This window comes from Elephas maximus, chromosome X, assembly GCF_024166365.1.
Source record: "Elephas maximus indicus isolate mEleMax1 chromosome X, mEleMax1 primary haplotype, whole genome shotgun sequence".
Classification (NCBI taxonomy): domain Eukaryota; kingdom Metazoa; phylum Chordata; class Mammalia; order Proboscidea; family Elephantidae; genus Elephas; species Elephas maximus.
In genome coordinates this window covers 173,234,362-173,248,747 of record NC_064846.1, presented here as the reverse complement: position 1 = coordinate 173,248,747, position 14,386 = coordinate 173,234,362, and the positions used below count along the sequence as shown (strand labels likewise).

At 43.1% G+C, this 14,386-nt stretch overlaps 1 protein-coding gene across 9 annotated transcripts in view; it reads right to left on the bottom strand.

Annotated features, from left to right (window-relative positions):
• The window catches only part of PNPLA4 (patatin like phospholipase domain containing 4), a 265,224-nt gene that overhangs the window by 177,281 nt on the left and 73,557 nt on the right, over positions 1-14,386 (bottom strand). Inside the window, exons 8-9 of one of the 9 annotated variants that reach the window (XR_007515876.1) lie at positions 1,665-5,731; positions 30-1,585 (exon numbers count right to left, since the gene is read on the bottom strand). The exons of 6 other annotated variants lie outside the window; for them this stretch is intronic. The gene's annotated coding sequence lies outside the window, so the exon portion shown is untranslated. Of the gene's footprint in view, positions 1-29; positions 5,732-14,386 lie in introns of those variants that run through there. 2 more of the 9 variants (XR_007515878.1, XR_007515875.1) reach the window with 2 other exon arrangements.

Below are 14,386 nucleotides of genomic sequence, written 5' to 3'. Positions count from 1 at the left end.
GGCCCTATAGGGCTGCTATGAGTCAGAACCTACTAACTGAAAGCAGTGGGAAGACGGGGCAGTCTGCTTCAGTAAAGACCGCGGCCTTGGAAACCCTAGGGGGCAGCACTACTCGGCCCTATCGGGCTGCTATGAGTCAGAACCTACTAACTGAAAGCAGTGGGAAGATGGGGCAGTCTGCTTCAGTAAAGACCGCGGCCTTGGAAACCCTAGGGGGCAGCACTACTCGGCCCTACAGGGCTGCTATGAGTCAGAACCTACTAACTGAAAGCAGTGGAAAGATGGGGCAATCTGCTTCAGTAAAGACCGCGGCCTTGGAAACCCTAGGGGGCAGCACTACTCGGCCCTACAGGGCTGCTATGAGTCAGAACCTGCTCAGTGGTAACAGGCGTATATACACGTATGTGTATGTATATCTGTATATGCACACGTTGTTGTTATCGTTGGTTGCTTTCTAGGTGACTCCCACTCATGGCGATCCCGTGTATCCAGAGGAGAACGACCCCATAGGGTTTTCAAGGCTGTGACTTTTCGGAAGCAGATTGCCAGGGCTGTCTGCCGAGGTGCCCCTGGGTGGGTTTGCACCGTAATGCTTTGGACTAATAGTCTGACGCGTACTGTATGCAGCACCCAGGGACTCCTATGGCTTGGAGGTAGAGTGATAAATGTCATTATTTTGTGGCATTTGTGAAGCCCCTTCCATTTTACCAGCACAGCAAATTGCCTTTTAATCGTACGCGGCATGTGATGTGGTTAATTCATTGACCTCGTTAACGTGAAGGTCTGCTAATTATTTTTAATTTGTCATGTCACTTTCACTGTCTAACCAGATTCTAACTACATCAACTGCCAACTTTTAGCTTATTTCATTCTCTTCTTCTGCTTTCCAGCTTTTTAATAAGAATTTGGTTCCTCCTTTGTATCATTTTTTGTGCATCTTTCAATTACATTTCTTAGTAACTTAGACTGAGAAAGGCAAGCATATAATTAGTACAGACTTAATATTGGGGAAAATAACCAATTTCACTATCTGTGCCCTCCTTTTCAAATACGGGTTTAGAAGTGGATAGAAAATAAATCCATCTGGAGCAGGTACAAAGCCCAGCGGTGGTCACATGCTCCCCAAAGGTGGCTGGTATCCTAATCCATCAAGACCACAAATGCATTTTAGTACCATAAGGCATTATTATGAAGGAGTCAAAGAGCCACGGCTAAATTCCTTTCCCAACAACGCTGTCATTTCTGCCGCGAATACAAACAAGGGTAGTTTATAAAATAGCCATTTCTAACACAAGAGTGAGTTCTGGTGTCTGGCCCCTGTGTTAGAAGAAGGTGCCAGTCTCACATAAGCAAAACTTGAGCAACATAACATGGAATAACTTATACCTTTATCTTGGCTTTGCTGAGAGTGAGCGACAAAGAACAGCACAAGGGCTTTGGAACATCGTAAATGTGAATTGAAAGCCAGGCTCTGAGATTTAAAGGCAGCGTGTGGAACACATGTACCTACACCGATGTTCCCTGCAGCACTGTTCACAGTAGCCACAAGGTGCAAGCAATCCAAACGTCCATCAACAGGTCATACCTACACGGATGTTCCCTGCAGCACTGTTCACAGTAGCCACAAGGTGCAAGCAATCCAAACGTCCACCAACAGGTCATACCTACACCGATGTTCCCTGCAGCACTGTTCACAGTAGCCACAAGGTGCAAGCAATCCAAACGTCCATCAACAGGTCATACCTACACTGATGTTCCCTGCAGCACTGTTCACAGTAGCCACAAGGTGCAAGCAATCCAAACGTCCATCAACAGGTCATACCTACACGGATGTTCCCTGCAGCACTGTTCACAGTAGCCACAAGGTGCAAGCGATCCAAACGTCCACAAACAGGTGGATGCAGAAACAGAACGTGGTCCAGCCACACAATGGAATGAATATTGCTCCGCCACGAAGAGAATTCTTCATGCATGCTACCACCCGGATGGACCCTGAAAACATCATGCTGAGTGAAGTAAGTCGACCACAAAAGACGAGTATCATGCGATCTCGCTTCTATGAAATAACAAGCAAAAGTAACCACACAGAAAGTTTATTAGGGTTACTGGGGCGGAGGGGAGGGAAAAGAAAAGGGGGAGTCATTCTTCAGGAAGCACTGAGTTTCTGTTTATGGTGATGGGAAATTAGACATTCATTAAAGGTAATGAATTGTCATGGATTGAATTGTGTCCCCCAAACACGTGTGTATCAATTTGGCCAGGCCATGATTCCCAGTACTGTGTGACTGTCCGCCATTTTATCTGATGGGATTTTCCTATGTGTTGTAAATCCTATCACTATGATGTTAATGAGAAGGATTAGTGGCAGTTACGTTGATGAGATCTATAAGATTAGATTGTGTTTTAAGCCAATCTCTTTTGAGATATAAAAGAGAGAGGTAAGAGAGAGACAGGGGGACCTCATACCACCAAGAAAGCAGCGCTGGGAGCAGAGTGCATCCTTTGAACTCAGGGTTCCTACGTGGAGAAGCTCCTAGACCAGGGGAAGATTGATGACAAGAACCTTCCTCCAGACCCGTCAGAGAGAGAAAGACTTCTTCTGGGGCTGAGAACCTGAATTTGGACTTGAGCCTACTAGACTGTGAGAGAATAAACGCCTGTTTGTTAAAGCCATCCACTTGTGATATTTCTTTACGGCAGCACTAGACGATCAAGACACATGTGATTAATGTAACTGACATCAGAAAATTGTACACCTGAACAGTGTTGAGTTGGCAAATGTGTTATATATTTTTTTACAATAAAAAAAAAAAAAAGCTTTGATACATTACTTTGAGTCAATCACTTTACCTCTCTAAGCCGCCATTCCTGCATTTGTAAGGTGGAGATAATAACATAGTCAAAATAGTATTTGTAAAGCCGAGTGTAAGGCAAACTACTCGCCAAAATGGTTGTGGCATTTTTGAACCGTGTGAGAATTCCATCGACTTCTCTCCCTCGTGGCCCATAGCCTCCAGGCTGATGAGCTCTTATTCTCTGATCTAGAATGACAGTCAAGTGTGGCAGTGTGGCTGAAGCTCAGAGTGTGTCTTAGTCTCCTAGCGCCGCTGTAACACAAATGCCACAAGTGGGGGGCTTTAAGGAACAGAAATTCATTTTCACACTGTTCAGGAGGCTAAGAGTCCAAGTTCAGGGCCTCGGCTCTAGGGGAAGGCTCTCTGCCTGTCGGCTCTGGGGGAAGGTCCTTTTCACTTTCAGCTTCTGTAGCCCTGTAGCCCTGGTTCCTTGTGTATCTTCACGTGGCATCTGTCTTGCCCCGTTTGTGCTTGCTTGTCTGTGTCAATGCTGCTCCTTATAACTCAGAGGGGATCAGATGTAATGAAGAAAACCATGTTTCCAAATGGGATTACACCCACAGGTGTAGGGGTGAGGATCCCAAGACATATTTTTTTGCAGGGAAACACTCTATTATGGTTTGCCACAGCAGAGTGCCAGGTGGGGAGGGGATGAGAAAAGATACTGAGAGCCTGGCAGGGGCTAAGTGAGGGAGGCCCCAGGTGTTATATTCAGGTAAGGTCAGACTTGGTCCTAAAGGACAAGAGCCTTTGAACGTGTTTGCCATTTGCTTGAATGTCCTCCAGCTGATCTTGCCCTGTACTTCTAACTGGTTGGTCACAGATCTAATGCCATTGCCATATTTCAAATCCCAGTTAAGCATCATCTTCTCCATGATACTCCCTCAGTTTCTTTTTCCTCTGCCAAACTTCATCTGATTCTTTTCAAATGTGTGCCTCAGTACAGGAGTCGCTCTCTCCAGGAAGCTTGACTTGAACCCTCAACTGGTGTGGGGGCCTCCCTGGGTGAACGCCATCCCTCTGCACTGCAATGGCTGTTTATAAAGGTGTCCGTTTCTCCCATACATCTGGCATTCCAACAAAGACAGTGCCTACTCTACTCTGGCTCATGAGTGTTTTCCCACTTCTCCATCGTTTTCTTACGTGAATTCCCTCCCTCCTCCCATTTCTAAGACTCCTGCCCCATCAACCTTGGACTTTCCCTTTTGCAACCAGCTACTAACCCAAAGGTTGGCAGTTTGAGCCCACTCAGCAGCTCTGTGGAAGAAAGACCTGGTGATCTGCTTCCATAAAGATCATAGCCACTGACAACCCCATGGAGCAGTTCTACTCTGTCACTCAAGGTGGAGTTGAGTCAGGTGCTGACTTGACAGCAGGTGGCAATGACAACAAGAGCTCCCTATTGGGTGCTATCTCAGGACTTACCTCACATAGCAGCCCCACTAAAAACCGAACAAATGAAACAAGAAAGTGAGAGACACGAAGGATGCAGGGCTGTTTCTGCCATGCCTATACAGAGCCATGCTTACAGCTTAGCCTGTCGCTGTGTCCATCACTGTTGCTTAGAATTTACTTCTTTTTTCTCCCATTTCCTTTTCAATGAGCTTTCTAGTCTTCCCCAAAGACTTATTTAATCATAGAAATTGTAGCACTTAATTCATGTCTATTGAGCGTGGTCTCCAAATGTCTAACTCTTAAATGCACAATCTACTGATTTCCATCAAAGACCTTGCTTGCAAATATTGAGCTATTTACCCACAGAGCAGGAAATATACACAGTCTTATTAATCTCCACCCTACCTAACTCAAAGTTGGGTGTTTTGTGTTTTTTTCAGACCTCAATGTGAACCAGGTTGAGTACCTAGTCTCATATGTTATTTAGAGAGTACCATGGATTTATACAACTTTTCCTGGGTCAGAGGTCAGGTGATTCATTGACCCCCGTGCTCAGTGTGACTGTAAGAAGAGTTACCGTTTTTGAGAATAGGCTTTCCCAATGTATACAACTGTTAGAGTGGGTTTCGTATGGCTTAGTTAAACAAGAGCTCTCTGGATGATAGGTTGACTGTTCAGGGGGAGTAACTTTTCTAAGCATAGAGAAATCGCCTAAAAAAAAAAAAAACTGTAACAACTACTAATATGAAAAAGCTTACCCAGAGTCTGAAATTACCCAATCACATATGTGTTGTTGTTAGGTGCCATCGAGTCGATGTGGACTCACAGCGATGCCATGTGACAGAATAGAACTGCCCCGTAGGGTTTTCTGAATGCAATATGAATCATATTCTAGACTTTTAGACAATGTTGTTGTCGTTAATGCCATCGAGCCAGTTTCCAGGCTGCAACCTTTCAGAAACAGATCACCAGGCCTGTTTTCCCAGGTGCATCTCTTTGGGTTTGAACTGCCAACCTTCCAGGTAGTAGTTGGGCACTTAACCGTTTGCTACACCCAGGAACTCCTTACGAGCAACAACAATTAACAAAGAAATAGGATCTGACCTGGAAGTAACTGGCATTTTTTATCATTTCTGTATGGGACAGGCACCCCTGGGTCATGGAAATGGTTAATATGCTCACTGCTAACCAAAAGATTGGAGGTTCAAGTCCACGCAGAGGTGCCTCAGAAGAAAGCCTGGTGATCTGCTTCCAAAAAGTCAGCCACTGAAAACCCTGTGGAGCACAGTTCTCTGACACACATGGGGGGGCCATGAATCGAAGTCGGACTTCTTAGGAAAGAATAGGTACTTGTCTAAAACCAAAAACCCGTTGCCATCAACTTGACTTCGCACGCCTTAAAATGCTGACATCAGCTGACCTAACTTCCTAAAATTATCTGAATGCTTGACTCTCTGCTCTTTCTCTATATTTTTTGATGTCTGAAAATTAAAAGTAAAATAAAAATAGCTTAGAAAAACTACATAATGTCAAAGTCCTACCACCACTGGAAAAGGGTTAGCAGCAGGGCTGAAATCCACTCTCTCCTTTGACCGGGGACAAGAGGAAACGAAAGAAAGGTGACCTGGGCAACCCCCCTTGTGGACATACCCCCGACAGCCTCCTGACAAACACTCCCCTGGTATTCACTGGGGAGTTTCCTTATCTACAATACACTATAGCCGACTGTAGCTGGTCTGTTTAATATTGCATATGGCTCCCTGGAAAATGCTACGTAGCTTTGTAAGCACTGGAGTTTAAAAGGAGATGTGTTATGAGAGAAGTAATCCCTGTCTGTGTAAAGTATGCTCCAGTGAGCACCTCTCAGAGATCTTGTGTGTGAAATCGGGGCCAGAGAATGTCCTAATGCAACAAGAAAGGACTTGAGGAGGAACACTGATGATTCCAGGCTTGGCTTTGCCCGTGTTATGTGCACCATTTTGTACAAAGAATTTAACTTCATTCAAGTGTTCCTAAATAGATCTCCACCTTGATGTGAAAAATAACCCCAGATCAGGTTGACACGGAACTTTACAACAGAAATGCATGAAGCTAAAAATAAGGTCAAGACATACAACTGTGCCAACACAAGAAACCAAAGGAATTCTCAGAATGAGTGTGAAGGGAAATCCCAGCATGGAATCTAGGAAGCAGATCTGGAGGCAACCAGTACGACGACTCAATATGGCAAAGATGCGTTTGGATATTGCTGAGAACAGATCCATACTTCTGTAGGAGAGGCTGAAACTCAGTAATAGCCATTGCGGTTGAGTCATTTTTGACTCATAGCAACCCTACAGCAACTGCCCCATAGGGTTTCTAAGGAGCGGCTGGTAGATTTGAACTACTCACCTTTTGATTAGCAGCCTAGCTCTTAACTACTGCACCATCAGGGCTCCAACTCAGTAGTAGGTAACTTAAAACTAGGCAACCAAAAAGAAAGGCAATTACTAACTCCAGGGAAAACCAAAGAGTTATGCAAAAAGAATGTAATCACTGTTCATTTCATGGTTTTCTGTGAATAATAGGTATACAACTTAGTGACATAAACAAAGTGTATTGGCATTGATTTAACCAAAAATTGTGCCCATTATATGGGGGAGTGGAGAGGCATGGAAGAAAAGCGTGTGGGTGAAAGTGTTAAGAGATAAATTAATAAATAGTAGGAGGATAGTATCTAAAATCAAAAAAAAAAAAAAAAAAGCAAGGTTGCTATTTAAAAAATAGGAAGTAAATACCCCAAGAAACAGCTAAAATAGTTAAAAATACACACCTCTGGAGTGCTGCAGAAGGAAAAGTGTGACACAAAGGACTATTGCTTTTCGTTATAGTACAAGTGGGACAAATTTATTCTTAAAGTGTGTGTTTATCTATCTACCTATCTACGTGCCTATCTATCATCTATCTATCCATCATCTATGTACGTATGAATGTATGCATATACGCATGCATGTGTGTATGTATCTACCTACCTACCTACCAACCTCTCTCTCTCTACCTGCCTCTCTCTACCTACCTACCTCTCTATTTACCTACCTACCTACCTATCTACCTACCTACTTACCTACCTACTTCTCTCTCTATCCATCATGTCATCTATGTATGTATTTATGTAACCATCTATCATCTATCGACCCATCATCTATGTATGTATCTATCCATCTATCTATCACCCACCTATATATCTATCAGTCTTTAATAGACACACAGATTAAACCTTCTTTAAATTAAAAAAAAAAAGAGTTGGTTCACTTCTGCTTTCCAAAACCACCCTTATACCTGACCCCCGCCTTTCTGCCACAAGCACCCCAGCCATGCATAGTTTATGAAATGGCTCCGAGAGGAGTGTGGTCATTTTGAGCATCATCTAATGATGTTTTCTCTAACTGACCCTTTCTGTCAAGTAAGGACTGCATTCAGATGTTTTCTGTACCGCTAAAGCATTACACACACTGTACAATGTAAATGTCATCATGGATTTGCATATTCACTTAAATTGTCTTTTCCAAGTTTACACCTTCTAAATTTTGGTACAATTGGACAAAGCTATACCCCATCGTTCTAGTTAAAGTACTCCTCTGAGAAACAAACCAAAACCAAACCAAACGAGTTGGCATCAAGTTGATTCCAACTCATGGCAACCTCATGTGTGTCAGAGTAGAATTGGGCTTGACAGGGTTTTCAATGGCTGATTTTTCAGAAGGAGATCTCCAGAACTTTCTTTCCAGGTGCCTCTGGGTAGACACCAATCTCCGCCCTTGGGGTGCGCAGCCAAGAGTATTAACTGTTTGTACCACCCAGGGACTCCTTAGGAAACAAGGCCTCGCTCCCTAACGTTTCACTTGAGCCACGCTCTCCCATCACCTCCACCTGGGCCATACTGGAACTTTCCACACGCTTTTTCACACATTCAACCTTTTAACATCGAATTCCTTCACCCATGCAATTGAATGAAACACGTATTCTAATTTCTCAAGGCTCATTAAAACCAAGACTCCTTCCAGATGGGGTTGGCCGGTCCCTCAGTCTTTCCTCCGTGCCCAAAACACTCTATTTCCATTCTCTCTCTTTCTCCTTCTTCTTCTGAGCAATTAAATGCTTACGGTCTGTTTATAAGTTTCCCTTTGTGAACTGAGATCCTCAATGATAGGGGCTCTATTTTAATCATCTTCTCATTCCCAAGGTCTAGCACACTGGTGGGCACTTAGCAGTCACAGTCAATAACTGGTGAATAATTGATGAATAAATTAATGAATGGGTTAATGACCAGCACGGCTGAGGTGCAAGGATAGAGCGGCCCTCATTCCTCTTCTACCTTTAAACCTGTCCAGACCCGACAGTCTGCAGTGTCCAAAAACAAAAATACCCAAATAAACCTACAAAGAGACAAAACCAGCCATTGCTCAAAGGCTGTTTTCATGAACACAGAGATGAATTAGCTCCCTTATTAATTTTCCAAACATCCAATTTAATGCAAAAAGATAATGCCGCTCTAACGAGATGGTTATCATCTTTGAAGTAATTGTGTCTATCAGCAGAATAAAACTGTTTCTAGAATGGAAATCAAGCAAAACACCACAAGACGTATGCACGTATGCTGGCTCTGACTAGGACTTTTCTTGAGGTGTCATTTCTGTTTTCCACTTTATCTGTCCGTCCCATATAACTGCATGTTATGCAGATGAAATATCCATGATAGAAATCATTTCTGAACGTTACAGAGAAATTATGGTCAAGATTCTTCCAGTTGGGCATGGGCTTTGGTTAAAGTTCTCCTGATTTTTAATGTGCACTCACAGCACAGGGGCAGAAATTGAGTGGTGGCATCTCAAGTGTCTCCAAGCCCTGAGGAGCCCTGGTGGTGCCACGGTTAAGCGCTCAGCTGATAACCAAAAGGTTGCCAGTTCAAACCCACCCAGTGCTTCCACGGGAAGAAGACCTGGCGATCTGCTTCCATAAAGATTTCAGCCTAGGAAACCCTGCGGGGCAGTTCTACTCTGTTCATGTGGGTCGCTGTGAGTCGGAATCCTGGAGGTGTGAGCTGGTGCCTATCTTAGCACTCCACACTGCATTTCTGATTTCTGTGTGTCTTTCCTAATTGCACTGGCTGCAACCTACAGAAAGATTAAATATTAACTGCTCTGGTAGGTATCCCTGTCTTGTTCCTAATTGGAATGGAAGGGCATCAGCCCTGAGGATCTGACTGCCAAGTACGATGTTGGCTGCAGGTTTTAAGGATGTAGTGTGTGTCATGTTAATTCACAGTCTTCCACTGGAGAAGCCATCAATTCCAAACTATGAATTTTTAAAGGAAATGTTACATTTTCTTCATCTCTAACCCAAACCTCTTCATCTCTAGAGGTTGCATTTTTCTTTATTGTAGCAATTTTTGTTATATAATAATATATGCCCTAGAACTAAAGCCTTTTTGTAATTCTAGGTATTAACCTATTTGGACAAATTCTTATTTAACAGGAGTTGATTTATTATTTTATTTAGGGTTTTCATGTGTTTATTCACATGTGCTTATTATCTTTATCGATGGTTTTCAAACCATCCCTCTAAAGCCTCAGTGGATGAAACGTGAAAACATCATGATGAATGAAATAAGTCAGTCACAAAAGCACAAATAGTGTATGATGTCACTAATTTGAAATAAGAAAATACGTAAAAACCAAACATTATTAGCGGGTATGGGGGGGACCTTTTGCTTAGAGGGCAGTGGAGTTCACGTTAATGGTGGTAGAATGATTCGCACAAGGATAGTGAGAACATTGCACAACTTGAAAGATGTAATCAGCGTCACTGAATTGTGCATGTAGAAATTGTTGTGTTGGTGAACGTTCTGTTGTGTATATTTTCACCACACATACACAAAACCCATACTGGTTTCACAGTTATCTCAGGAGTCACTGAGGATGAGAAGGAGGGCCTGACTCAGCATTCATTCACTCATTCATTCATTCATCAAATATTTACTGAGCCCCACCACGGGATAAAGGAGCCCTTTTGGCACAAGAGTTAAATGCTCGGCTGCTAACCAGAAGGCTGGTGTTTGAGCCCGCTCAGGGGCTCTGCACGAGAAAGATGTGGAGATCTGCTCCAGTAAAGACTACAGCCTAGAAAAACCTTATGGGGCAGCTCTACTGTATCACATGGGGTGACTATGAGTCAGAATCAACACAACAGCACCCAGTGACAACAACCACCATGTGACAAGCATAATGCTAAGTTCACACAGTGCATACGGACAAGAATTCCTTCTTTATGGAGTTCATTTTCTAACTGCAAGCACCTAGCAATAAATAAAACGGCAAGTGGGGCGTGTGTGTGTGTCTGTGTGTTAAGGTAGCAAATTCAAAGCCTGCTTCCGTGCTGAATGGAGCAATGTAGTCCAGAGACGCCACCTGCTGTTGTTGGGGCCAAACCAAACCAAACCCATTGCCACTGAGTCGACTCTAACTCACAGAAACCCTATAGGACAGGGTTTCCAAGGCTGCATTCTTTATGGAACAGCTAGCCAGGTGTTTCTCCCTCGGAGCAAGCGGTGGGTTTGAACTGCCAACCTTTCAGTTAGCGGCTGAACGCCTAACCACTGCACCACCAGGGCCCCTTTAATGCTGGGGGTATAGATTGTGCAGGTGACAGAGAGGTACACTCTGGTTAGCAAGACAGATAAGAGTCCACTAATAATTCCAGTGGGAACGTAGTACAGTAAAGCCTGCAAAAGCCAGAATCTGTGTAAGTCAGAAACCTGTCAGAGAAGGAAAACTCAAATCTTTTCCACTAAAATCGTGATAGGAAAGAGGTAAGACTGGACCCTGTCAAAAAGTCTGAAAACTTTCGAGACCTGGAAAAACAAGGCAGTTCCATCAAGTTCCGCCTCTTGTAAGTTTCACTGTACATGTATGGAAACATATAAATGAAAAAATGCTTTCAGATAAAGTACTTTGAGGGAAATATCTGAGGCTAATGGGAGAGCGAATAACCAGTTGCCATCCAGTCGATTCTTACTCATGGTGACCCCATGTGTGTCAGAGCAGAGCTGTGCTCCATTGGGTTTTTAATGGATAATTTTTCTAAAGTACCTTTCTTCCATGGCGGCTCTGTGTGAATTCAAACCTACAACCTTTTAGTTAGAAGCCAAGCATGGTAACCTTTTGCACCACCCACGGACCCATGGGCGTCCTCTCTGAGGGCATTTTCAGTTCATCATTTTGGGGTGGGGGGCCTCTCTAATTTCCCAGTGGTTAGGGTGTACTGCTGTTGCTGTACTGAAGGTAGTATTGTTACCATACTGTTATCAAATGTGTGTGTGTGTGTTTTCAGGTGAGAGAATATTTTTAGACTTCTTTTTTTCTAAAATTCAGCATACTATTCTGAATGGCTTAACATATGGCTGATGTGTGTACGCTTGCAAAACCAGAAAGAGCAGTCTCTGCTTCTAGGGCCCACAGTTTAATTTTTATCTATTAACCAACATTATTGATCACATTGCTAATATTCTGCACATTTTCATATACTTCTGCCAGCTTGTTCTGTCAAAGACAGGAAAAGTGTGTCAAAGTTTCCCCATTTCAAAATAATTTTTGTAAGTACACTTCAAACGTATTTGGATGCTTTGTCATGCGTCCCATAAATATTCATGACTATAATACTTCCATTGGCATTTTCTTTTAATTGATGAGTGCTTTCAAATTCTGCCCTTGACATATTCTAGAATCAAATGTTTGGAGCAAATCAGATGAGTTGGGTAAAGACTTGGAACATTCGTTTATTTTTTTAAAAATGGATTATTAAAAAGAAAAAAAATTTGAATTACTTAAAATCAATTTCAGATAACAAAAAGAAAAATAGAGGAAAAATAGAAAACTAGAGAAACAGGCTTCTCAATAGTCTTTCCTAGGGTTTGAGGTGATTAAAACAACTAAGACATTAACCAAAACACTAAACACAGCCATCACTCAAAGAATATTAATTTCGAAAGAAAGCAGGTGAAATAGTTGTCTCAGTTAAACAACGACAACAAAAAAACTGTAAATCACACTTATTTACACCTCCCTTGGTTTTTTTTTTCTTGGTTAAAACAAGAGCCCTGGTGGCACAGTGGTTAACAACTGGGCTGCTAGCCATAGGGTGGGCAGTTTGAATTCTCCAGCTGCTCCTTGGAAACCCTATGAGTCAGTGCGTTTGTTTGCTAACTAGTATACTAACGCAGAAAATAAGGTATTTTTCAATTCCATAATCCCTCTCATAAAAATGTTTTTAACGTCCTAGAATTTTGTGTTGTGCACAAAGGCAAATAAAATATTTCACGCGTAACGATTAATTAATAAACACTCGTGGAGGATTATATAAATGTCTGATCATAAACCGGAGACATACGAACATGTGGATAAACGCGCACGTCTGTCGATTTAGGGAGCTGGTGCACAGTTAAGGAGCTCGGCTGCTGATGGAAAGGTTGGAAGTTCGAGTCCACCCAGAGGCATCCTGGAATAAAGCCCCGATGGTCTACTCGGAAAATCACCCACGGAAAACCCTGTGGAGCACAGTTCTACTCTGACACACGTGGGACCGCCAGGAGTTGGAGCTGACTCAATGGCAACTCGTTTTTGTTTTGTTTTGTTTTAATTAAGATACCAGAAAGGGGTGGTCAGGCAGTCAAAATCTCCAGAGCATCAATGATTCTTTCAAGTCAAAGTCACCACAGAAGTCCAAAGGTTGCTCCTGTTTTTGTGAATACACAAGCCACAGGCACGTGGCGTAATGGACAACTCCAGGAATCTTGGGACATGGAAAGGGTGATAATTTGGCGTAAAGGAGCCAGTCAGTTCCACCGGTTTAAGTAGTTAGGGGTCCACCACCATGCCCCTTTGGCCCTGGAGGACAGGAAGGCTGCAGGTCGGTGTCAGACTACCCAATAAGCAAGGTAAGCACAGACTTACTTGTGCTCACTCACTAATCTGTACTGAACAATTTCACATGGTTTCACCACATCAAAGATTCTGCTTCTAGGTATGGCTGGCATCTGTCTCTCTGCAACCCCACAGCACCTTCATACAGAATCAAAGCCTCTTTTCAAATTTACAATACCCGATAGGGACGGAGTACCCAGTAAGCAAGGTAAGCATGGGCTCACTTGTGCTTACTTACTAATCTGTAGTGAACAGCCCGTGCATACCTGCTTATTGGGTAATCCGCCCCTGCTACAGATAATCTCTGAGGCATCAGCCTATACTGAGATCTGCTACCATTCAGAGATGCCCCGGGAAAGCCGTCGACGCTGCCTCTGCACAGAGCTCCGGATCTCAGTCCAAGAGTCTGGAACAAGCTGGGGACGCGTTTGTTTTGGCCCAAGTACTGAACCCTTCTCTGCCAGCGTCCAGGAGCAAATAGCACCACATAGATTCACTAGCTTCCATTGGAGTATCTGCCTAGAAGCCATAAGACCTCCCGGTAGTGAGGTCCACAGGTCAATCGACGGATGGGTGATCAGGTCGAAAACTGGCTCATCCATGGGGTTTGTACAAAGCAGCTTTCCTGAGACTTCTTTCATACTTACCATGCTCAGCTCAGATGGCCCATTTTTGGAAAGCAACTCATTATTCCAGTTTTGAATGCCCAAGGTTTTAGACGTTAATTGGGAATGCTCTGAGATCTACCCAGTGCTTATTGTCACGGCTGGCTCAAATCCATGCCAATGCTAGACTAAAATGGAATGATGAGAGCTGATTACTCTACTTTCGTGTCTCCCCCCGCCACCCGAGGTCACTATGAGTTGGAATCAACTCGATGGCAATGGATTTTTTGGGTTTTAGTAACAATGACATGAAGCACATGTCTAAAGTCAGCAGAAAAACATCTCGATAATGACTTCCTTTAGGCATCATTGAATGTTCTCATTTAATCAATAATTTCATTAGTTTATGTAGTACTTTCTAAAGCTGTCCCTTCTATGTTCATATACATGGACACACAGCCAGTCTTGTCTGAAAACATCAGTTCCTTTCAAAACTATTTGTGTAATTTATTTAAAAACATTATAAAACCCCATGCTTATTTCCTATCAAGCTGCCCTCTTTATTTCATCACTG